This window comes from Rattus norvegicus, chromosome 1 (genome assembly GCF_021556685.1).
Source record: "Rattus norvegicus strain SHRSP/BbbUtx chromosome 1, alternate assembly SHRSP_T2T, whole genome shotgun sequence".
Taxonomy (NCBI): domain Eukaryota; kingdom Metazoa; phylum Chordata; class Mammalia; order Rodentia; family Muridae; genus Rattus; species Rattus norvegicus.
Genome location: NC_141534.1, coordinates 121,861,936 through 121,887,348, shown reverse-complemented (window position 1 = coordinate 121,887,348; position 25,413 = coordinate 121,861,936). Strand labels below are relative to the sequence as shown.

Sequence of the window (25,413 nt, the reverse complement as noted above, 5' to 3'; positions counted from 1 at the left end):
TAGTGAGGGAGATGTATTCTATAAATCTCCAACAGGGTCAGCCTCCACATAATGTATTCCCCAAAAGCAAAGCTTTGAGCAAATTTCAAAAAACTCTCACTCCACAGAGAACCTGGCTTGTGGAGAAGTTGAAGTTTCAGGTGTCTACTTCATCCCCAAATCCTTAACAGTGTCTCATCCTTATCTTATTAAAATTCACTGAAGAATTCTTCAGGAAACAAATTCTATACAGGAGGTGATTTTAGGAGCAGGTGTAATCTGAAGGAACCTGATGTTTCTGTGAGGCATGACAACAGGGCCTGAAATAGTTTCAGGAACTTTGGTCACCTTCTCAATTTAGTGAAATTGCAATCCTTTAAAGCCTAACACATATGGATCCAAGGCCAAATATCAGTCACTCTCTTCTGTACTTCTAACTCTCTCTAGCATTCACATACCAGTATTAGACTTGGAGTTTGTTTTTTTTTTTTTTGGTTCTTTTTTTTCGGAGCTGGGAACCAAACCCAGGGTCTTGCACTTCCTAGGCAAGCGCTGAACCACTGAGCTAAATCCCCAACCCTGGACTTGGAGTTTTAACGTGAAGGTTGGACTTCGGACTGGAATGATCAGTCCCTTGGAGTTTGAGTGAGAAAAATATGGTTCCCTTCAAACAATCTTTAAATCTCTATGTAGTTGTTGATTTAGTGTCCTCTTTGTATTACTCAGGGAACTCAACTTATGTGATCTGGGTAATTACTTCAATAGGGAGAAGTGAGTCTGTTTTGCAATGCATAAGCTGTTTGTATTTTCATTGAACTTACTAAGCGGATAGGGATATAATCATCTGGAAGATGGGTATGATAGCATAGAACAGGCAGCTGTAAGAGGGATTCTGCACAGTGGCATCACACCTGTAGAGCTTTTATACAGTCTTTCTCACAAAAATTATTTTGTGAAAAAAAGGGCATACAAGTGCCTTCACCTCTTGCTCTTTCCTCATTAAGAGAAGACATTCTTCAAATATTCAAGCAAGGGTCCCCTTGCATCCCCAGAAGAGCTTTCAACTCAGTAGCCCTCTGCACTTACAAGTGATTATTCATAACTCTGAGGCAGTATTGGCAGCCCATCTAACCCATGGTGTTAGGTGATATTAAATTATGGGTAGCTGTATTCTGCCTGGGTCTGGGTCAGGGTCAATTGTGGCATCAAAAGCTCACAAAGAGAGATGATGGTATAAAAAATCATGCTCAATAGGATTTAACTGAAGCCCATCCAGGGATACAGGGTTACAAGAATTCCTTTTTCTCTTTGAGGACCACTTGTGTGTTACATTGGAAGTCCTCTTATGCTTTTGTGCTATTTCCCCTGAGAGGGAACCTGCATATGCTTAGTGCATATTTATTGGCAAACACCACTGGCAAACTAGTTACTAGTCTGTGAGGCCCACCCATTGCTCCTGACCCTATCACTTCTGATGTATTGCATTCATTGTGCATCCCCTGTTGCAGCACAGACAATCACAGAACTTATGTGTGAAAAGATCATGTCAAATGGTTTCCCCTACTAATGATTTTGCCTCCACTTTTTGGACTCTGAATCTCAGCCAATCTAAAGGTTTAAAATTAAAAACAAAATAACAGAATGCAGCAACTAAGGGACACTTCTCCACAAGTTCTGCCCTTTAGTACTGCAGATTTAGGTAGCAGGTGAAATTTACAAACTCCCAATAACACTCCTACAAACATAGGTTTGACCTACTTGGCATAGATCAACAAGGATAACACCTTCCAGAACTAGGGGTCTCCATCTTTCTTACTTACATTGTGAGGATTTGCAAGAACACAGCACAGACTTGGAAGCCTGTGCAGAGTTTGCAGTTTTCCAAGACACTGGAGACAGAAGTTGCAGGGCCTGGATTAGTGTGTGAGAAGTAGACTACAAATCTCCAACAGGGATAGCCTCCACATGATGTATTTCCAAAAAGCAAACCATTGTTCAAATTTTCAAAAAACGCTAACTGCACGAGGAAACTGGTCAAGTGGAGAAGTAGATGTTTCCAGTGTTGCCTTGGGTCCGATTTCCCTCTCAATTTCCTTTACATTGTTTCATCTTTTTCTTAATAATTTTCTCTGCAGAATTCATCAGGAAATATATCTTACCTATCAGGAGATTTCAAGAGCAGGACTGATCTGAAGAAACCTGATGCCATTGTGAAGCATGGCAATATGCTTGATCTAGTTTCAGGAAATTTAGTCACATTCTCAGTTTACTGACATTGCAATCCTTTAAAGCCTAAAGCATATGGATTCAAGGCTGAATATTGTTCACTCTCTTCTGTGTCACTGGCTCTCTGCAGCATTCACATACTACCATTGGGCACTGAGTTTTAACCTGCAGGTTGGACTTTGGAGGGGAATGATCACTCCCTTACTAATTGGATGAGAAACATTCTGTTCTCTTCAAACAGTCTCTAAAATCTCTATGTAGTGGCTCATTTATTGTCCTCTCCATATTATTCAGGAAACTCAACCTGAGTCTTGGTGCCTGGCAATGTTTTGGCAAAGGACAGACGTGATCTGGGTACTTGCCTCAAGAAGAAGTGAGTCCAGTGCAATGCATTGGACTTTTTTATTTTCATTAAACTTACTAACAAGATATGGAAAGGTTTCTTAAATAAAAATAATGCAATACAAGTCAGAAATGAATTGCAATTCTCAGTATGTTCTGTCCCTTTGAACTGCACATTAAAAATATAGAGAAATTCCTTTCTACCTGTAGTTCATACTGCCATAAAATTGAATTTCGTGGAAGAGATCCTAGATCATACTATCTACACAAAAGAGGGATCTGGAATATGAATATACCTTTTGAATTTGGAGAAATTTCAGTCCTCACACACCTCACCAAACAAGCTGGTCCACAGAGATCGATCCCAATGACAAGGGGAACCCAGGTGTAAGACTTTAATTTAGAGATGTAGAAACTGGCGAGAAATTTCCTTCATCAAATGACACCCCAAGAATTATTCCCCCAAAGAGAGCTTGGTGAAATTTTTCATGAAACTCTCAGGCTACAGGGAACCTAGCCAGTACGGGAGCTTGAAGTTGAAGGTGTGGCTTTGGCTACCAATTCCCTTCTATGTGTCATCACACTGCTTCATCCTTCACCTTACTAAAGTTTACTTCAGTATTCATCAGAAAACAAATGCTATCAAGGAGATGGTTTCTGGAGTGGTTGGGACAGAGGAACGTGATGTCACTGGGATACTTGCAAACACCAACTGATCTAGTCACAGGAATTTTGGTCACATTCTCAGTTTTGTCACATGGCAATCACTGAGTGCTAACACTCAGGGTTTCATGGCAGAAATACTTGTGGCTTTCTTCTGGGCAACTGATACTCTTCAGCATTCCCTTACCAGCTGTGGGAACTGATTGTTACCATGCAGTATGGAAATGGGGAGGAATGAACATAGCCTAGCACATAAAATCTGAAATGCACAAGTCTCATGAAAATTTGATTAAAGTATACGTAACTGTTCGTGTATTGTCCTTCCAATATTACTCAGGTAAATTCACCTTTGCCTTGGTTTCTGACAATGTTTAGCAATTGAAAGATTTGATCGGTGTATATGACAAAGAGCATGTGTCATCCCCTTCATCAATGATTTGGTTTTGGGTACCTATTGACCTATTGATCGCTTAGGGAAGTAAATTTCCAGGGTGTTGAGAATGTCAGCATGGAAGTGGGAGCTGCAAGAGGGATTCTGCTCAGTGGCATCATACACTAGACTTCATATAATGTCTCCCTAACATTAACATGATTGTATGAACTGAAGGGATAAAATTGCCCTCACATCTTGCTCTTTCCTTTTTAGAGAGGACAGTCTTCAAATTCAAGCTAGGTCTCCCCTTATTCCACACAAGAGCCGTATGCCCAGGTATCCTCTCACTTGCAAGTGAGGATTCAAATTCTTAGGCAGTGTTGGCAGTCCAGGTAAGCCATGGTGTGGTGAAATTAAATTAATGACAGTTGTGTCCTGCCTGTGTCTGGGTCAATGATGACAACAAAAAGTCAAGAACAGGATGATGACATAAAAATCATGCTCAATAGGATTACCCTGAGGCCCAACCTAGGAGCCAGGATTTCAAGCAGTCCTTTGTCTCTTTGAGAACCTCTTACGGGACTCATCTGAGCTGCTCTGATGCCCTGTGTTCTTTCCCTTCTGTGGGAACCTAGACAATCTTAGTGCAAGTGTCTAGGCAAACACTGCCTGCCAACTAACACCTAGTCTCATAATCTGCTTGTGTGCAAGTCTACAACACCATCCCCTTCAACATTACCCTCTCTTCTCTCATGTCTTGCAGTCATCTGGCATCACCCCTGCAGTCCAGTAGAGCACTATTCCCAGGTGAGCGAAATGATCACGAATAATGGATTGAACTTCTTATAAGATCTTCCTCAGTATTTTGACCATTAATTTCAGGCCATCAAAGGATTCTTAATTAAAAATAATGCAATACAAGGCAGAAATGAATTGCAATTCTCAGTATGTTCTGTCCCTTTGAACTGCACAATTAAAAATGTAGAGAAATTCCATTTTACCTGTTGTTCATACAGCCATAAATATGAATTTCTTGGAAGAAATCCTAGATGGTACTATGTACATAAAAGGAGGGATCTGGAATATGAATATACCTTTTGAAATTGGAGAAATTTCAGTCCGCACACAGGCTCACAAATCCAAGCTGGTCCACAGAGATCGATTTCCAATGACAAGGGGAACCCAGCTTTAAGACTTTAGTATAGAGATGTAGACATTGGCGATAAATTTACTGCATCAAAAGACACCCCAAGGATTATTCCCCCAAAGAGAGCTTGGCAATCTTTTTCATGAAACTCTCAGGCCACAGGGAACCTAGCCAGTACGGGAGCTTGAAGTTGAAGGAGTGGCTTAGGCTACCAATATTCATTCCAAGTGTCCTTACACTGATTCATCCTTGTTCTTACTAAAGTTTACTTCAGTATTCATCAGAAAAAAATGGTATGCAGGAGATGGCTTCTGGAGCGGTTGGGACAGAGGAACGTGATGTCAATGGGATACTCGCAAAAACCACCTGATATAATCACAATAATTTTGGTCACATTCTCAGTTTTGTCACATGGCAATCACTGAGTGCTAACACTCAGGGATTCATGGCCGAAATACTTGCGGCTTTCTTCTGGGCAACTGATTCTCTTCTGCATTCACTTACTAGCTGTGGGAACTGATTGTTACCATGCAGTATGGAAATTGGGAGGAATGAACACAGCCTAGCACATAAAATTTGAAATGCACAAGTCTCTTGAAACTTGGTTAAGGTATATGTAATTGTTCATGTATTGTCTTCCACGTATTACTCAGGGAACTTCACCTTTGTGTTGGATTCTCACAAGGTTTAGCAATTAAAATATTTGATAGGTGTAACTGAACAAGAGCATGTGTGATCCACTTCATCAATGATTTGGTTTTGGGTACCTATTGACCTAATGATCTCTTAGGGAAGTACCTTTCCAGGGTGTTGGGAATGTCAGCATGGAAGTGGGACTGAAGAAGTGATTCACCTCAGTGGCATCATACATAAGACTTCTTTTTTTTTTTTTTTTTCGGAGCTGGGGACCGAACCCAGGGCCTTGAGCTTCCTAGGTAAGCACTCTACCACTGAGCTAAATCCCCAGCCATACATAAGACTTCTTATACAGTCTCCTTAAAATTAACATGATTGTATGATCTGAAGGGATACAATTGCCCTCACATCTTGCTCTTTCCTTTTTAGAGAGGACAGTCTTGAAAATCATGCAAGGTCTCGCCTTATTCCACACAAGAGCACTGTGCCCTTGTATCCTCTGCACTTGCAAGTGAGGATTCAAATTCTGAGGCAGTGTTGGCAGCCCAGGTAAGCCATGGTGCTGGTGAAATTAAATTAGTGACAGTTGTGTCCTGCCTGTGTCTGGGTCAATGATGACAACAAAAGTCAAGAACAGGAGGATGACATAAAATACATGCTCAATAGGATTACGCTGAGGCCCAACCAGGGAGCCAGGGTTACAAGCACTACTTAGTCTCTTTGAGGACCACTTGCAGGACTCATCTGAGCTGCTCTGATGTCCTTGTGCTCTTTCCCCTCTGTGGGAACCTGGACAATCTTAGTGCAACTGTGCTGGCAAACACTACCTGCCAACTAGCACCTAGTGTCCTAATCTGCTTGTGTGCAAGTCTGCAACACCAACCCTGTCATCATTACCCACTCTTCTCTGATGTCTTGCAGTCATCTGGCATCACCCCTGCAGTCCAGTGGATCCCTATTCCCAAGTGAGTAAAATGTTCACGAATAATGGATTGAACTTCTTATAAGATATTCTTCAGTATTTTGACCATTAATTTCAGCCCCTCAAAGGTTTCTTAATTAAAAATAATGCAATACAAGTCAGAAATGAATTGTAATTCTTTGTATGTTCTGTCCCTTTGAACTGCACAATTAAAAAGTTAAACAAATTCCTTTCTACCTGTAGTTCATACACCCATAAAATTGAATTTCTTGGATGAGATCCTAGATGATACTATCTACACAAAAGAAGGGATCTGGAATATGAATATACCTTTTGAATATGGAAAAATTTCAGTCCACACACAGGCTCACAAATCCAAGCTGTTCCACAGAGATCGATTTCCAATGACAGGGGAACACAAGAGTAAGACTTTAGTTTAGAGATGTAAAAATTGGCGATATATTTGCTGCATCAAAGACACACCAAGAATTGTTCCCCCAAAGAGAACTTGGCAAACTTTTTCACGAAACTCTCTGGCCACAGGAAACCTAGCAAGAAAGGGAGCTTGCAGTTGAAGGAGTGGTTTTGGCTACCAATTCCCTTCCCTGTGTCCTCACAGTACTTCATCCTTGATCTTGCTAAAGTTTACTTCAGTATTCATGAGAAAACAAATGCTATCCAGGCGATGGCTTCTGGAACGGGTGGGAGAGAGGAACGTGATGTCACTGGGATACTTGCAAACACCAACTGATCTAGTCGCAGTAATTTTGGTCAAATTCTCAGTTTATATCACCTGGCAATCACTGAGTGCTACCACTCAGGGTTTCATGGCCTTAATAGTAGTCGCTTTCTTTTGGGCAACTGATTATCTTCAGCATTCACTTGCCAGCTGTGGAAACTGATTGCTACCATGAAGTAGGGACATGGGGAGGAATGAACATAGCCTAGAACATAAAATTTGAGACGCACAGTCTCTTGAAAATTTGTTTAAAGTATATGTAACGGTTCGTGAATTGTCCTCCCAATATTACTCAGGGGACTTCACCTTTATATTGGTTTCTGACAATGTTTAGCAATTGAAAGACTTGATTGGTGGAACTGATCAAGAACATGTGTGATCTAATTCCTCAATGGTTTGGTTTTGAGTACCTATTGACCTTAATGATCTCTTAGGGAAGTAACTTTCCAGGGTGTTAGGAATGACAGCATGGAAGTGGGAGTGGCAAGAGGGATTCTGCTCAGTGGCATCATACATTAGACTTCTTATACTGTCTACTTAAAATTAACATGATTGTATGAACTGAAGGGATACAATTGCTCTCACATCTTGCTCTTTCCTTTTTAGGGAGGACCTTCTTCAAATTCAAGCTAGATCTACCCTTATTCCACACAAGAGCGCTGTGCCCTTGTACCCTCTGCACTTGCAAGTGAGGATTCAAATTCTGAGGCAGTGTTGGCAGCCCAGGAAAGCCATGGTGCTGGTGAAATTACATTATTGACAGTTGTGTCCTGCCTGTGTCTGGGTCAATGATGACAACAGAAAGTCAAGAATAGGTTGATGACATAAAAATCATGCTCAATAAGATGACGCTGAGGTCCAACCAGGGAGCGAGGGTTACAAGCAGACCTTTCTCATTGAGGACCACTTGCGGGACTCATCTGAGCTGCTCTGATGCCCTTGTGCTCTTTCCCCTCTGTGGACTCCTGGACAATCTTAGTGCAAGTGTGCTGGCAAACACTGCCATCCAACTAACACCTAGTCTCATAATCTGCTTGTGTGCAAGTCTGCAACAATATACCCTTCAACATTACCCTATCCTCTTTGATGTCTTGCAGTCATCTGGCATCACCCCTGCAGTCCAGTGGCTCACTTTTCCCAGGTGGGTGAATTGATCACGAATAATGGATTGAACTTCTTATAAGATATTCCTCAATATTTTGACCATTAATTTCAGCCCAACAAAGGTTTCTTAATTAAAAATAATGCAATACAAGTCAGAAATGAATTGCAATTCTCAGTATGTTCTGTCCCTTTGAACTGCACAATTAAAAATGTAGAGAAATTCCTATCTATATGTAGTTCATACAGTCATAAAATTGAATTTCTTGGATGAGATCCTAGTTGATACTATCTACACAAATGGAGGGATATGGAATATGAATATACCTTTTGAATTTGGATAAATTTCAGTCCACACAGGCTCATAAATCCAAGCTGGTCCACAGAGATCGATTTCCAATGACAAAGGGAAACCAGGCGTAAGATTTTGGTTTGGAGATGTAGATATTGGCAATAAATTTCCTGCACCAAAAGTTACTCCACAATTATTCCCCCAAAGGGAGCTTGGCGAAATTTTTCACGAAACTCTCAGGCCACAGGGAACCCTGCCATTACCATAGCTTGAAGTTGAAGGAGTGGCTTTGGCTACCAATTCCCTTCCATGTGTCCTCACACTGCTGCATCCAATATCTTACTAAAGTTAACTTCAGTATTCATTAGAAAACAAATCCTATCCAAGAGATGGCTTCTGGAGTGGTTGGGACAAAGGAACTTGATGTCAGTGGAATACTTGCAAATACCAACTGATCTAGTCACAAGAATTTTGGTCCCATTCTCAGTTTTGTCACATGGTAATCACTGAATGCTAACACTTGGGGTTTCAGGGCAGAAATACTTGTCGCTCTCTTCTGGGCAACTGATTCTCTTCAGCATTCACTTACCAGCTGTGGGAACAGATTGTTACCATGCAGTATGGAAATGGGGAGGAATGAACATAGCCTAGCACATAAAATTTGCAACGCACAAGTCTCTTGAAAATTTGTTTAAAGGATATGTAATGGTTCATGTATTGTCCTCCTCATATTACTCAGGGAACTTCATCTTTTTCTTGGTTTCTGACAATGTTTAGCAATTGAGAGATTTGATAGGTGTAACTGATCAAGAGCATGTGTGATCCCCTTCATCAATGGTTTGGTTTTGGGTACATATTGACCTTAATGATCTCTTTGAAAGTAAATTTCCATGTTGGTGGGAATGTCAGTATGGAAGAGGGACTGAAGAAGTGATTCTACTCAGTGGCATCATACATTAGACTTCTTAAACAGTCTCCTTAAAATTAACATGATTGTAGGAACCAAAGCGATACAATTGCCCTCACATCTTGCTCTTTCCTTTTTAAAGAGGACAGTCTTAAATTCAAGATAGATATCCCCTTATACGGCACAAGTGCACTGTGCCCTTGTATCCTCTGCACATGCACGTGTGGATTCATTCTGAGGCAGTGTTGGCAGCCCAAGTAAGACATGGTGCTGGTGAATTTAATTAGTGACAGTTATGACCTGCCTGTGTCTGGGTCAATGATGACAACAGAAAGTCAAGAACAGGATTTCAGCCCATCAAAGGTTTCTTAATTAAAAATAATGCAATACCAGTCAGAAATGAATTTCACTTCTCAGTATGTTCTGTCCCTTTGAACTGCACTATTAAAAATGTAGATAATTTCCTTTCTACCTGTAGTTCATACAGTCATAAAATTGAATTTCTTGGAAGAGATCCTAGATGATACTGTCTACACATGGAGGGATCTGGAATATGAATATACCTTTTGAATTTCGAGAAATTTCAGTCCACACACAGGCTCACAAATCCAAACTGGTGCACAGAGATCGTTTTCCAATGGCAAGGCGAACCCAGGAAGAAGACTTTAGTTTAAAGTTGTAGAAATTGGTGATAAATTTTCTGCATCAAAAGACACTCCAAGAATTATTCCCCCAAAGAGAGCTTGGCAAAATTTTTCACGTAACTCTCAGAACACAGGGAACCTAGCCAGTACGGGAGATTGAAGTTGAAGGTGTGGCTTTGTCTACCAATACCCTTCCATGTATACTCAAAGTGCTTCATCCTTGATCTTACTAAAGTTTACTTCAGTATTCATCAGAAAAGAAATGCTATCAAGGAGATGGTTTTTGGAGCTCTTGGGACAGAGGAACGTGATGTCAATGGGATACTTGCAAACACCAACTGATCTAGTCACACGAATTTTGGTCACATTCTCAGGTTGATCACATGGCAATCACTGAGTGCTAATGCTCAGGGATTCATGGCCAAAATACTTGTTGCTTTCTTCTGGGCAACAGATTCTCTTCAGCATTCACTTACCCGCTGTGGGAACTGATTGTTACCATGCAGTATGGAAATGGGGATGAATGAACATAGCCTAGCACATAAAATTTGAAACGCACAAGTCTCATGAAAATTTGATTAAAGTATATGTATCTGTTCCTGTATTGTCCTTCCAATATTACTCAGGGAACTTAACCTTTGCCTTGGTTTCTGACAATGTTTAGCAATTGAAAGATTTGATCGGTGTATATGACAAAGAGCATGTGTCATCCCCTTCATCAATGATTTGGTTTTGGGTACCTATTGACCTATTGATCGCTTAGGGAAGTAACTTTCCATGTGTTGGGAATGTCAGCATGGAAGTGGATGTTGCAAAAGTGATTCTGCTAAGTGGCCTCATACATTAGACTTCTTAAACAGCCTCCTTAAAATTAACATGATTGTATGAACTGAAGGGATACAATTGCCCTCACATCTTGCTCTTTCCTTTTTAGAGAGGACAGTCTTCAAATTCAAGCTAGGTCTACCCTTATTCCACACAAGACCGCTGTGCCCTTGTACCCTCTGCACTTTCAAGTGAGGATTCAAATTCTGATGCAGTGTTGGCAGCCCAGGTAAGCCATGTTGCAGGTGAAATTACTTTATTGACAGTTGTGTCCGGCCTGTGTCTGGGTCAATGATGACAACAGAAAGTCAAGAACAGAATGATGACATAAAAATCATGCTCAATAGGATTACGCTGAGGCCCAACCAGGGAGCCAGGGTTACAAGCACTACTTAGTCTCTTTGAGGACCACTTGCGGGACTCATCTGAGCTGCTCTGATGACCTTGTGCTCTTTTCCCTCTGTGGGAACCTGGACAATCTTAGTGCAAATGTGCTGGCAAACACTGCCTGCCAAATAGCAACTAATCTCATAATCTGCTTGTGTGCAAGTCTGCAACACCAACCCTGTCATCATTACCCTCTCTGCTCTGATGTCTTGCAGTCACCTGGCATCACCCCTGCGGTCCAGTGGATCACTATTCCCAGGTGAGTGAAATGATCACGATTAATGGATTGAACTTCCTATAAGATATTCCTCAGTATTTTGACCAATAATTTCAGCCCATCAAAGGTTTCTTAATTAAAAATAATGCAATCCCAGTCAGAAATGAATTTCACTTCTCAGTATGTTTTGTCCCTTTGAACTGCACTATTAAAAATGTAGAGAAATTCCTTACTACATGTAGTTCATACAGCCATAAAATTGAATTTCTTGGAAGAGATCCTAGATGATACTATCTACACAAATGGAGGGATCTGGAATATGAATATACCTTTTGAATTTGGAGAAATTTCAGTCCACACACAGTCTCACAAATCCAAGCTGGTGAACAGAGATCAATTTACAATGGCAAGGGGAACCCAGGAATAAGACTTTAGTTTAGAGATGAAGAAATTGGCGATAAATTTTCTGCATCAAAAGACACTCCAAGAATTATTGCACCAAAGAGAGCTTCGCGAAATTTTTCATGTAACTCTCAGGCCAGAGGGAACCTAGCAAGTAGGGTAGATTGAAGTTGAAGGTGTGGCTTTGGCTACCAATTCCCTTCTATGTGTCATCACACTGCTTCATTCTTGATCTTACTAAAGTTTACTTCAGTATTCATCAGAAAACAAATGCTATCAAGGAGATGGTTTCTGGAGCTCTTGGGACAGAGGAAAGTGATGTCAATGGGATACTTGCAAACACCATCTGATCTAGTCACACGAATTTTGGTCACATTCTCAGTTTGATAACATGGCAATCACTGAGTGCTAACACTCAGGGATTCATGGCCAAAATACATGTTGCTTTCTTCTGGGCAACCGATTCTCTTCAGCATTCACATACCAGCTGTGGGCACTGATTTTTACCATGCAGTATGGAAATGGGGAAGAATGAACATAGCCTAGCACATAAAATCTGAAATGCACAAGTCTCATGAAAATTTGATTAAAGTATACGTAACTGTTCGTGTATTGTCCTTCCAATATTACTCAGGTAAATTCACCTTTGCCTTGGTTTCTGACAATGTTTAGCAATTGAAAGATTTGATCGGTGTATATGGCAAAGAGCATGTGTCATCCCCTTCATCAATGATTTGGTTTTGGGTACCTATTGTCCTATTGATCGCTTAGGGAAGTAACTTTCCATGTGTTGGGAATGTCAGCATGGAAGTGGATGTTGCAAGAGTGATTCTGCTAAGTGGCATCATACATTAGACTTCTTAAACAGCCTCCTTAAAATTAACATGATTGTATGAACTGAAGGGATACAATTGCCCTCACATCTTGCTCTTTGCTTTTTAGAGAGGACAGTCTTCAAATTCAAGTTAGGTCTACCCTTATTCCACACAAGAGCGCTGTGCTCTTGTACCCTCTGCACTTGCAAGTGAGGATTCAAATTCTGAGGCAGTGCTGGCAGCCCAGGAAAGCCACGGTGCATGTGAAATAACATTATTGACAGTTGTGTCCTGCCTGTGTCTGGGTCAATGATGACAACATTAAGTCAAGAACAGAATGATGACATAAAAATCATGCTCAATAGGATTACGCTGAGGCCCAACCAGGGAGCCAGGGTTACAAGCACTACTTAGTCTCTTTGAGGACCACTTGCGGGACTCATCTGAGCTGCTCTGATGACCTTGTGCTCTTTTCCCTCTGTGGGAACCTGGACAATCTTAGTGCAACTGTGCTGGCAAACACTGCCTGCCAATTAGCACCTAGTCTCGTAATCTGCTTGTGTGCAAGTCTGCACACCAACCCTGTCATCATTACCCTCTCTGCTCTGATGTCTTGCAGTCACCTGGCATCATCCCTGCGGTCCAGTGGATCACTATTCCCAGGTGAGTGAAATGATCACGATTAATGGATTGAACTTCCTATAAGATATTCCTCAGTATTTTGACCAATAATTACAGCCCATCAAAGGATTCTGATTAAAAATAATGCAATACCAGTCAGAAATGAATTTCACTTCTCAGTATGTTTTGTCCCTTTGAACTGCACTATTAAAAATGTAGAGAAATTCCTTTCTACCTGTAGTTTATACAGTCATAAAATTGAATTTCTTGGAAGAGATCCTAGATGATACTATCTACACAAATGGAGGGATCTGGAATATGAATATACCTTTGAATTTGGAGAAATTTCAGTCCACACACATGCTCACAAATCCAAGTTGGTGCACAGAGATCGATTTCCAATGGCAAGGGGAACCCAGGAATAAGACTATAGTTTAGAGATGTAGAAATTGGCGACAAAGTTTCTGCATCAAAAGACACTCCAAGAATTATTCCCCCAAAGAGAGCTTGGCGAAATTTTTCACGTAACTCTCAGGCCACAGGCAACCGAACCAGTAGGGGACATTGACGTTGCAGGTGTGGCTTGGCTACCTATTCACTTCCATGAGGCATCACACTGCTTCATCCTTGATCTTACTAAAGTTTACTTCAGTATTCATCAGAAAACAAATGCTATCAAGGAGATGGTTTCTGGAGCTCTTGGGACAGAGGAACGTGATGTCAATGGGATACTTGCAAACACCAACTGATCTAGTCACACGAATTTTGGTCACATTCTGAGTTTCATCACATGACAATCACTGAGTGCTAATGCTCAGGGATTCATGGTCAAAATACTTGTTGCTTTCCTCTGGGCAACAGATTCTCTTCAGCATTCACTTACCAGCTGTGGGAACTGATTGTTACCATGCAGTATGGAAATGTGGAGGAATGAACATAGCCTAGCACATAAAATCTGAAATGCACAAGTCTCATGAAAATTTGATTAAAGTATACGTAACTGTTCGTGTACTGTCCTTCCAATATTACTCAGGTAAATTCACCTTTGCCTTGGTTTCTGACAATGTTTAGCAATTGAAAGATTTGATCGGTGTATATGACAAAGAGCATGTGTCATCCCCTTCATCAATGATTTGGTTTTGGGTACCTATTGACCTATTGATCGCTTAGGGAAGTAACTTTCCATGTGTTGGGAATGTCAGCATTGAAGTGGATGTTGCAAGAGTGATTCTGCTAAGTGGCCTCATACATTAGACGTCTTAAACAGCCTCCTTAAAATTAATATGATTGTATGAACTGAAGGGATACAATTGCCCTCACATCTTGCTCTTTCATTTTTAGAGGGGACAGTCTTCAAATTCAAGCTAGGTCTACCCTTATTTCACACAAGAGCGCTGTGCCCTTGTACCCTCTGCACTTGCAAGTGAGGATTCAAATTCTGAGGCAGTGTTGGCAGCCCAGGTAAGCCATGGTACAGGTGAAATTACTTTATTGACAGTTGTGTCCTGCCTGTGTCTGGGTCAATGATGACAACATTAAGTCAAGAACAGAATGATGACATAAAAATCATGCTCAATAGGATTACGCTGAGGCCCAACCAGGGAGCCAGGGTTACAAGCACTACTTAGTCTCTTTGAGGACCACTTGCGGGACTCATCTGAGCTGCTCTGATGACCTTGTGCTCTTTTCCCTCTGTGGGAACCTGGACAATCTTAGTGCAAGTGTGCTGGCAAACACTGCCTGCCAACTAGCACCTAATCTCATAATCTGCTTGTGTGCAAGTCTGCAACACCAACCCTGTCATCATTACCCTCTCTGCTCTGATGTCTTGCAGTCACCTGGCATCACCCTTGAGGTCCAGTGGATCACTATTCCCAGGTGAGTGAAATGATCACGATTAATGGATTGAACTTCCTATAAGATATTCCTCAGTATTTTGACCAATATTTTCAGCCCATCAAAGGTTTCTTAATTAAAAATAATGCAATCCCAGTCAGAAATGAATTTCACTTCTCAGTATGTTTTGTCCCTTTGAACTGCACTATTAAAAATGTAGAGAAATTCCTTTCTACCTGTAGTTCATACAGCCATAAAATTGAATATCTTGGAAGACATCCTAGATGATAATATCTACATAAATGGAGGGATCTGGAATATGAATATACCTTTTGAATTTGGAGAAATTTCAGTCCACACACAGGCTCACATATCAAAGCACAGAGATGGATTTCCAATGGCAAGGGGAACCCAGGAATAAGACTTTAGTTTAGAGATGAAGAAATTGGCGATAAATTTTCTGCATCAAAAGACACTCCAAGAATTATTGCACCAAAGAGAGCTTCGCGAAATTTTTCATGTAACTCTCAGGCCAGAGGGAACCTAGCAAGTAGGGTAGATTGAAGTTGAAGGTGTGGCTTTGGCTACCAATTCCCTTCTATGTGTCATCACACTGCTTCATTCTTGATCTTACTAAAGTTTACTTCAGTATTCATCAGAAAACAAATGCTATCAAGGAGATGGTTTCTGGAGCTCTTGGGACAGAGGAACGTGATGTCAATGGGATACTTGCAAACACCATCTGATCTAGTCACACGAATTTTGGTCACATTCTCAGTTTGATAACATGGCAATCACTGAGTGCTAACGCTCAGGGATTCATGGCCAAAATACATGTTGCTTTCTTCTGGGCAACCGATTCTCTTCAGCATTCACATACCAGCTGTGGGCACTGATTTTTACCATGCAGTATGGAAATGGGGAAGAATGAACATAGCCTAGCACATAAAATCTGAAATGCACAAGTCTCATGAAAATTTGATTAAAGTATACGTAACTGTTCGTGTATTGTCCTTCCAATATTACTCAGGTAAATTCACCTTTGCCTTGGTTTCTGACAATGTTTAGCAATTAAAAGATTTGATCGGTGTATATGACAAAGAGCATGTGTCATCCCCTTCATCAATGATTTGGTTTTGGGTACCTATTGACCTATTGATCGCTTAGGGAAGTAACTTTCCATGTGTTGGGAATGTCAGCATGGAAGTGGATGTTGCAAGAGTGATTCTGCTAAGGGGCATCATACATTAGACTTCTTAAACAGCCTCCTTAAAATTAATATGATTGTATGAACTGAAGGGATACAATTGCCCTCACATCTTGCTCTTTCCTTTTTAGAGAGGACAGTCTTCAAATTCAAGCTAGGTCTACCCTTATTCCACAAAAGAGCGCTGTGCCCTTGTACCCTCTGCACTTGCAAGTGAGGATTCAAATTCTGAGGCAGTGTTGGCAGCCCAGGTAAGCCATGGTGCAGGTGAAATTACATTATTGACAGTTGTGTCCTGCCTCTGTCTGGGTCAATGAGGACAACAGAAAGTCAAGAACAGAATGATGACATAAAAATCATGCTCAATAGGATTACGCTGAGGCCCAACCAGGGAGCCAGGTTTACAAGCACTACTTAGTCTATTTGAGGACCACTTGCGGGACTCATCTGAGCTGCTCTGATGACCTTGTGCACTATTCCCTCTGCGGGAACCTGGACAATCTTAGTGCAAGTGTGCTGGCAAACACTTCCTGCCAACTAGCACCTAATCTCATAATCTGCTTGTGTGCAAGTCTGCAACACCAACCCTGTCATCATTACCCTCTCGGCTCTTATGTCTTGCAGTCACTTTTCAACACCCCAGCCGTCCAGTGGATCACTACTCCCAGGTGAGTGAAATGATCACGAATAATGGATTGAACTATTTATGAGATATTCCTCAGTTTTTTGACCAATAATTTCAGCCCATCAAAGGTTTCTTAATAAAAATAAAGCAATACCAGTCAGAAATGAATTGCACTTCTAAGTATGTTCTGTCCCTTTGAACTGCACTATTAAAAATGTAGAGAAATTCCTTTATACCTGTACTTCATACAGCCATAAAATTGAATTTCTTGAGAGAGATCCTAGATGATACTGTCTACACAAAAGGAGGGATATGGAATATGAATATACCTTTTGAATTTCGAGAAATTTCAGTCCACACACAGGCTCACAAACCCAAGCTTCATCCTTGATCTTACTAAATTTTACTTCAGTATTCATTAAAAACAAATGCTATCAAGAAGATATTTTCTGGAGCTCTTGGGACAGAGGAACGTGATGTCAATGGGATACTTGCAAACACCAACTGATCTAGTCACACGAATTTTGGTCACATTCTCAGTTTGATCACATGGCAATGACTGAGTGCTAATGTTCATGAATTCATGGACAAAATACTTGTTGCTTTTTTCTGGGCAACTGATTTTCTTCAGCATTCAATTACCAGCTGTTGGAACTGATTGTTACCATGCAGTATGGAAATGGCGTGGAATGAACACAGACTAGCATATAAAATTTGAAATGCACAAGTGTCTTTAAAATTTGATTAAAGTATATGTAACTGTTTGTGTATTGTACTCCCCATATTACTCAGAGAAATTCACATTTGTCTTCGTTTCTGACAATGTTTAGCAATTGAAAGATTTGATCAGTGTAAATGATCAAGAGCATGTTTGATCCCCTTCCTCAATGGTTTAGTTTTGGGTAACTTTTGACCTTAATGATCTCTTAGGGAAGTAACTTTCCATGTGTTGGGAATGTCAGGATGGAAGTGAAAGTTGCAAGAGTGATTCTGCGAAGTGGCATCCTAATTTAGACTTCTTAAACAGCCTCCTTAAAATTAACATGATTGTATGAACTGAAGGGATACAAATGCCCTCACATCTAGCTCTATCCTTTTTAGAGAGGACAGTCTTCAAATTCAACCTAGGTCTCCCCTTATTCCACACAAGAGCGCTTTGCCCTTGTACCCTCTGCACTTGCAAGTGAGGATTCAAATTCTGAGGCAGTGTTGGCAGCCCAGGTAAGACATGGTGCAGGTAAATTACATTATTGACAGCTGTGTCCTGCCTGTGTCTGGGTCAATGATGACAACAGAGAGTCAAGAACAGAATGATGACATAAAAATCATGCTCAATAGGATTACACTGAGGCCCAACCAGGGAGCCAGGGTTACAAGCACTACTTAGTCTCTTTGAGGACCACTTGCGGGACTCATCTGAGCTGCTCTGATGACCTTGTGCTCTTTTCCCTCTGTGGGAACCTGGACAATCTTAGTGCAACTGTGCTGGCAAACACTGCCTGCCAACTAGCACCTAATCTCGTAATCTGCTTGTGTGCAAGTCTGCAACACCAACCCTGTCATCATTACCCTCTCTGCTCTGATGTCTTGCAGTCACCTGGCATCACCCTTGAGGTCCAGTGGATCACTATTCCCAGGTGAGTGAAATGATCACGATTAATGGATTGAACTTCCTATAAGATATTCCTCAGTATTTTGACCAATAATTTCAGCCCATCAAAGGTTTCTTAATTAAAAATAATGCAATCCCAGTCAGAAATGAATTTCACTTCTCAGTATGTTTTGTCCCTTTGAACTGCACTATTAAAAATGTAGAGAAATTCCTTTCTACCTGTAGTTCATACAGCCATAAAATTGAATATCTTGGAAGAGATCCTAGATGATAATATCTACATAAATGGAGGGATCTGGAATATGAATATACCTTTTGAATTTGGAGAAATTTCAGTCCACACACAGGCTCACATATCAAAGCACAGAGATGGATTTCCAATGGCAAGGGGAACCCAGGAATAAGACTTTAGTTTAGAGATGAAGAAATTGGCGATAAATTTTCTGCATCAAAAGACACTCCAAGAATTATTGCACCAAAGAGAGCTTCGCGAAATTTTTCACGAAACTCTCAGGCCACAGGGAACCTAGCCAGTAGGGTAGATTGAAGTTGAAAGTGTGGCTTTGGCTACCAATTCCCTTCTATGTGTCATCACACAGCTTCATTCTTGATCTTACTAAAATTTACTTCAGTATTCATCAGAAAACAAATGCTATCAAGGAGATGGTTTCTGGAGCTCTTGGGACAGAGGAATGTGATGTCACTGGGATACTTGCAAACACCAACTGATCTAGTCACACGAATTTTGAACACATTCTGAGTTTCATCACATGGCAATCACTGAGTGCTAACGCTCAGGGATTCATGGCCAAAATACATGTTGCTTTCTTCTGGGCAACAGATTCTCTTCAGCATTCACATACCAGCTGTGGGAACTGATTGTTACCATGCAGTATGGAAATGGGGAGGAATGAACATAGCCTAGCACATAAAATCTGAAATGCACAAGTCTCATGAAAATTTGATTAAAGTATACGTAACTGTTCGTGTATTGTCCTTCCAATATTACTCAGGTAAATTCACCTTTGCCTTGGTTTCTGACAATGTTTAGCAATTGAAAGATTTGATCGGTGTATATGGCAAAGAGCATGTGTCATCCCCTTCATCAATGATTTGGTTTTGGGTACCTATTGACCTATTGATCGCTTAGGGAAGTAACTTTCCATGTGTTGGGAATGTCAGCATGGAAGTGGATGTTGCAAGAGTGATTCTGCTAAGTGGCATCATACATTAGACTTCTTAAACAGCCTCCTTCAAATTAATATGATTGTATGAACTGAAGGGATACATTTGCCCTCACATCTTGCCCTATCCTTTTTAGAGAGGACAGTCTTCAATTCAAGCTAGGTCTCCCTTATTCCATACAAGAGCGCTGTGCCCTTGTACCCTCTGCACTTGCAAGTGAGGATTCAAATTCTGAGGCAGTGTTGGCAGCCCAGGTAAGCCATGGTTCAGGTGAAATTACATTATTGACAGTTGTGTCCTGCCTGTGTCTGGGTCAATGATGACAACAGAAAGTCAAGAAGTGGATGATGACATAAAAATCATGCTCAATAGGATTACGGTGAGGCCCAACCAGGGAGCCAGGGTTACAAGCAGTCCTTTGTCTCTTTGAGGACCACTTGCAGGACTCATCTGAGCTACTCTGATGACCTTGTGCTCTTTCCCCTCTGTGGGAACCTGGACAATCTTAGTGCAAGTGTGCTGGCAAACACTGCCAGCCAACTAGCACCATGTCTCATAAGCTGCTTGTGTGCAAGTCTGCAACACCAACCCCGTCATCATTACCCTCTCTGTTCTGATGTCATACAGTCATCTGGCATCACCCCTGCAGTCCAGTGGAGCACTATTCCCAGGTGAGTCAAATGATCACGAATAATGTATTGAACTCCTTATAAGATCTTCCTCAGTATTTTGACCAATAATTTCAGCCCATCAAAGGATTCTTATTGAAAAATAATGCAATACAAGTCAGAAATGAATTTCACTTCTCAGTATGTTCTGTCCATTTGAACTGCAAAATTAGAAATGTAGAGAAATTCATTTCTTCATGTAGTTTATAAAGCCAAATAATTGAATTTCTGGGAAGAGATCCTAGATGATACTATCTACACAAAAGGGGGGATCTGGAATATGAATAGACCTTTTGAATTTGGAGAAATTTCAGTCCACAAACAGGCTCACAAATCCAAGCTGGAACACATCAATCTATTTCCAATGACAAGGGGAACCCCGGCTTAAGACATTAGTTTAGAAATGTAGAAAATGGCGATAAATTTCCCGCATCAAAAGACACTCCAAGAATTATTCCCAAATAGATTGGAGAAATTTTTCACGAAACTCTCAGGCCACAGCGAACCTGGCCAGTACTGGAGCTTCAAGTTGCAGGTGTAGCTTTGGCTACCAATTCCCTTCCATGTGTCCTCACACTGCTTAGTCCTTGATCTTACTAAAGTTTACTTCAGTATTCATCAGAAAACGAATGCTATCAAGGAGATGGTTTCTGGAGCTCTTGGGACAGAGGAACGTGATGTCAATGGGATACTTGCAAACACCAACTGATCTAGTCACACGAATTTTGGTCCCATTCTCAGTTTTGTCACATGCCAATCACTGAGTATTAACATTCAGGGATTCATGGCTGAAATTCTTTTGGCTTTCTTCTGGGCAACTGATTCTCTTCAACATTCACTTACCAGCTGTGGGAACTGATTGTTACCATGCAGTATGGAAATGGGGAGGAATGAACATAGCCTAGCACATAAAATTTGAAATGCACAAGTCTCTTGAAAATTTGTTTAAAGTATATGCAACTGTTCGTGTATTGTCCTCCCCATATTACTCAGGGAACCTCACGTTTTTCTTGGTTTCTGATAATGTTTAGCAATTGACAGATTTGATCGGTGTAACTCATCAAGAGAATGTGTGATCCCCTTCATCAATGGTTTGGTTTTGTGTACATATTGACCTAATGATCTCTTAGGGAAGAAACTTTGCAGGGTGTTGGGAATGTCAGCATGGAAGTGGGAGCTAAGGAGGGATTCTGCTCAGTGGCATCATACATTAGACTTCTTACACAGTGTCCTTAAAATTAACGTGATTGTATGAACTGAAGGGATACAATTGCCCTCACATCTTTCTCTTTGCTTTTTAGAGAGGACAGTTTTCAAATTCAAGCTAGGTCTCTCCTTATTCCACACAAGAGCGCTGTGCCCTTGTATCCTCTGCACTTGTAAGTGAGGATTCTAATTGTGAGGTAGTGTTGGCAGCCAGGTAAGTCATGGTGCTGGTGAAATTAAATTAGTGACAGTTGTGTCCTGCCTGTGTCTGGGTCAATGATGACAACAGAATGTCAAGAACATGATGACATAAAAATCATGCTCAATAGAATTAGGCTGAGGCCCAACCAGGGAGCCAGGGTTACAAGCAGTCCATTCTCTTTGAGGACCACTTGTGGGACTCCTCTGAGCTGCTCAGATGCCCTTGTGCTCTTTCCCCTCTGTGGGAACCTGGACAATTTCAGTGCATGTGAGCTGACAAACACTGCCTGCCAACTAGCACCTAGTGTCATAATCTGCTTTGTGCAAGTCTGCAACATAAACCCCTTCATCATTACCCTCTCTTCTCTGATGTCTTGCAGTCATCTGGAATCACCCCTGCGGTCCAGTGGATCACTATTCCAAGGTGAGTGAAATAATCAGGAATAATGGATTGAACTTCTTATAAGATATTCCTCAGTATTTTGACCATTAATTTCAGCCCATCAAAGGTTTCTTAATTAAAAATAATCTAATACAAGTCAGAAATGAATTGCAATTCTCAGTATGTACTATCCCTTTGAACTGCACAATTAAAAATGTACAGAAATTCCTTTCTCCCTGTAGTTCAAACAGCCATAAAATTGAATTTCTTGCAAGAGATCCTAGATGATACTGTCTTCACAAAAGGAGGGAACTGCAATATGAATATACCTTTTGAATTTGGAGAAATTTCACTCCACACACAGGCAAACAAATCCAAGCTGGTCCACAGAGATCAATTTCCAATGACAAGATGACACAGGCAAAAGATTTTAGTTTAGAGATGTAGAACTTGGCGATAAATTTCCTACATCATATGACACCCCACGAATTATTCCCTCAAAGAGAGCTTGGCGAAATTTTTCACGAAGCTCTCAGGCCACAGGGAACCTAGCCAGTACTGGAGCTTGAAGTTGAAGGTGTGGCTTTGGCTACCAATTCCCTTCCATGTGTCCTCACACTGCTTCATCCTTGATCTTACTATAGTTTACTTCAGTATTTATAAGTAAACAAATTCTATCAAGAAGATGGTTTCTGGAGCGAGTGGGAGAGACGAATGTGATGTCACTGGAAAACTTGCAAACACCAACTGATCTAGTTCAGTAATTTTGGTCACATTCTCAGTTTTATCACATGGCAATCACTGAGTGCTAACGCTCAGGGATTCATGGCCAAAATACTTGTTGCTTACATCTGGCCAACTGATCTCTTCAGCATTCACTTACGAGCTGTGGGAACTGATTGTTACCATGCAGTATGGAAATGGGGAGGAATGAACATAGCCTAGCACATAAAATTTGAAACGCACAAATCTCTTGAAAATTTGTTTAAAGTATATTTAACGGTTCTGTATTGTCCTCCCAATATTACTAAGGGAACTTCAATTTTTTCTTGAATTCTGACAATGTTTAGCAATTGAAAGATTTGATCTGTGTATCTGATCAAGAGCATATGTGATCCCCTTCGTCAATGGTTTGGTTTTGTGTACCTATTGACCTTAATGATCTCTTAGAGAAGTAAATTTCCATGTTGCTGGAAATATCATCATGGAAGTGGGAGCTGCAAGAGGGATTATGCTCAGTGGAATCATACATTAGACTTCTTCTACAGTCTCCTTAAAATTAACATGATTGTATGAACTGAAGGGATACAATTGCCCTCACATCTTGCTCTTTCCTTTTTACAGAGGACAGTTCAAATCCGAGCTAGGTCTCCCCTTATTACACACAACTGCGCTGTGCCCTTGTACCCTCTGCACTTGCAAGTGAGGATTCAAATTCTGATGCAGTGTTGGCAGCCCAGGTCAGCCATGGTGCTGGTGAAATTAAATTAGTGACAGTTGTGTCCTGCCTGTGTCTGGGTCAATGATGACAACAGAAAGTCAAGAACAGGATGATGACATAAAAATCATGCTCAATAGGATTAGGCTGAGGCACAACCAGGGAGCCATGGTTACAAACAGTCCTTTACCTTAGAGGACCACATGCGGGACACATTTGAGCTGCTGTGATGCCCTTGTCCCCATTCCCATCTGTGGGAACCTGGACAATATTAGTGCAACTGTGCTGGCAAACACTGCCATCCAACTAACACCTAGTCTCATAATCTGCTTGTGTGCAAGTCTGCAACAATATACCCTTCAACATTACCCTATCCTCTTTGATGTCTTGCAGTCATCTGGCATCATCCCTGCAGTCCAGTGGCTCACTTTTCCCAGGTGGGTGAATTGATCACGAATAATGGATTGAACTTCTTATAAGATATTCCTCAATATTTTGACCATTAATTTCAGCCCAACAAAGGTTTCTTAATTAAAAATAATGCAATACAAGTCAGAAATGAATTGCAATTCTCAGTATGTTCTGTCCCTTTGAACTGCACAATTAAAAATGTAGAGAAATTCCTATCTATATGTAGTTCATACAGTCATAAAATTGAATTTCTTGGATGAGATCCTAGTTGATACTATCTACACAAATGGAGGGATATGGAATATGAATATACCTTTTGAATTTGGATAAATTTCAGTCCACACAGGCTCATAAATCCAAGCTGGTCCACAGAGATCGATTTCCAATGACAAAGGGAAACCAGGCGTAAGATTTTGGTTTGGAGATGTAGATATTGGCAATAAATTTCCTGCACCAAAAGTTACTCCACAATTATTCCCCCAAAGGGAGCTTGGCGAAATTTTTCACGAAACTCTCAGGCCACAGGGAACCCTGCCATTACCATAGCTTGAAGTTGAAGGAGTGGCTTTGGCTACCAATTCCCTTCCATGTGTCCTCACACTGCTGCATCCAATATCTTACTAAAGTTAACTTCAGTATTCATTAGAAAACAAATCCTATCCAAGAGATGGCTTCTGGAGTGGTTGGGACAAAGGAACTTGATGTCAGTGGAATACTTGCAAATACCAACTGATCTAGTCACAAGAATTTTGGTCCCATTCTCAGTTTTGTCACATGGTAATCACTGAATGCTAACACTTGGGGTTTCAGGGCAGAAATACTTGTCGCTCTCTTCTGGGCAACTGATTCTCTTCAGCATTCACTTACCAGCTGTGGGAACAGATTGTTACCATGCAGTATGGAAATGGGGAGGAATGAACATAGCCTAGCACATAAAATTTGCAACGCACAAGTCTCTTGAAAATTTGTTTAAAGGATATGTAATGGTTCATGTATTGTCCTCCTCATATTACTCAGGGAACTTCATCTTTTTCTTGGTTTCTGACAATGTTTAGCAATTGAGAGATTTGATAGGTGTAACTGATCAAGAGCATGTGTGATCCCCTTCATCAATGGTTTGGTTTTGGGTACATATTGACCTTAATGATCTCTTTGAAAGTAAATTTCCATGTTGGTGGGAATGTCAGTATGGAAGAGGGACTGAAGAAGTGATTCTACTCAGTGGCATCATACATTAGACTTCTTAAACAGTCTCCTTAAAATTAACATGATTGTAGGAACCAAAGCGATACAATTGCCCTCACATCTTGCTCTTTCCTTTTTAAAGAGGACAGTCTTAAATTCAAGATAGATATCCCCTTATACGGCACAAGTGCACTGTGCCCTTGTATCCTCTGCACATGC

General features: G+C 40.9%; 12 non-coding genes across 12 annotated transcripts; all 12 read left to right on the top strand.

Annotated features, from left to right (window-relative positions):
• Positions 1-1,169: 1,169 nt before the first annotated feature.
• On the top strand, positions 1,170-1,249 carry LOC120100286 (small nucleolar RNA SNORD115). The gene has a single exon (XR_015656641.1). It is a non-coding gene; the product is annotated as a small nucleolar RNA SNORD115 (small nucleolar RNA).
• Positions 1,250-4,030: 2,781 nt separating this feature from the next.
• Positions 4,031-4,108, top strand: LOC120100265 (small nucleolar RNA SNORD115). The gene has a single exon (XR_015656593.1). It is a non-coding gene; the product is annotated as a small nucleolar RNA SNORD115 (small nucleolar RNA).
• Positions 4,109-5,971: 1,863 nt separating this feature from the next.
• Positions 5,972-6,048, top strand: LOC120100272 (small nucleolar RNA SNORD115). The gene has a single exon (XR_015656606.1). It is a non-coding gene; the product is annotated as a small nucleolar RNA SNORD115 (small nucleolar RNA).
• Positions 6,049-7,809: 1,761 nt separating this feature from the next.
• LOC120100279 (small nucleolar RNA SNORD115) lies at positions 7,810-7,887 on the top strand. Its single transcript, XR_015656628.1, has one exon. It is a non-coding gene; the product is annotated as a small nucleolar RNA SNORD115 (small nucleolar RNA).
• A 3,194-nt stretch (positions 7,888-11,081) lies between these two features.
• LOC148007499 (small nucleolar RNA SNORD115) lies at positions 11,082-11,159 on the top strand. The gene has a single exon (XR_015656431.1). It is a non-coding gene; the product is annotated as a small nucleolar RNA SNORD115 (small nucleolar RNA).
• Positions 11,160-12,920: 1,761 nt separating this feature from the next.
• On the top strand, positions 12,921-12,998 carry LOC148007498 (small nucleolar RNA SNORD115). The gene has a single exon (XR_015656224.1). It is a non-coding gene; the product is annotated as a small nucleolar RNA SNORD115 (small nucleolar RNA).
• Positions 12,999-14,755: 1,757 nt separating this feature from the next.
• LOC148007497 (small nucleolar RNA SNORD115) lies at positions 14,756-14,833 on the top strand. Its single transcript, XR_015656223.1, has one exon. It is a non-coding gene; the product is annotated as a small nucleolar RNA SNORD115 (small nucleolar RNA).
• A 1,755-nt stretch (positions 14,834-16,588) lies between these two features.
• On the top strand, positions 16,589-16,666 carry LOC148007496 (small nucleolar RNA SNORD115). The gene has a single exon (XR_015656479.1). It is a non-coding gene; the product is annotated as a small nucleolar RNA SNORD115 (small nucleolar RNA).
• A 1,516-nt stretch (positions 16,667-18,182) lies between these two features.
• On the top strand, positions 18,183-18,260 carry LOC148007495 (small nucleolar RNA SNORD115). Its single transcript, XR_015656488.1, has one exon. It is a non-coding gene; the product is annotated as a small nucleolar RNA SNORD115 (small nucleolar RNA).
• Positions 18,261-20,013: 1,753 nt separating this feature from the next.
• Positions 20,014-20,091, top strand: LOC148007494 (small nucleolar RNA SNORD115). The gene has a single exon (XR_015656515.1). It is a non-coding gene; the product is annotated as a small nucleolar RNA SNORD115 (small nucleolar RNA).
• A 1,756-nt stretch (positions 20,092-21,847) lies between these two features.
• On the top strand, positions 21,848-21,922 carry LOC148007493 (small nucleolar RNA SNORD115). Its single transcript, XR_015656632.1, has one exon. It is a non-coding gene; the product is annotated as a small nucleolar RNA SNORD115 (small nucleolar RNA).
• Positions 21,923-23,676: 1,754 nt separating this feature from the next.
• LOC148007492 (small nucleolar RNA SNORD115) lies at positions 23,677-23,754 on the top strand. Its single transcript, XR_015656635.1, has one exon. It is a non-coding gene; the product is annotated as a small nucleolar RNA SNORD115 (small nucleolar RNA).
• Positions 23,755-25,413: the final 1,659 nt, after the last annotated feature.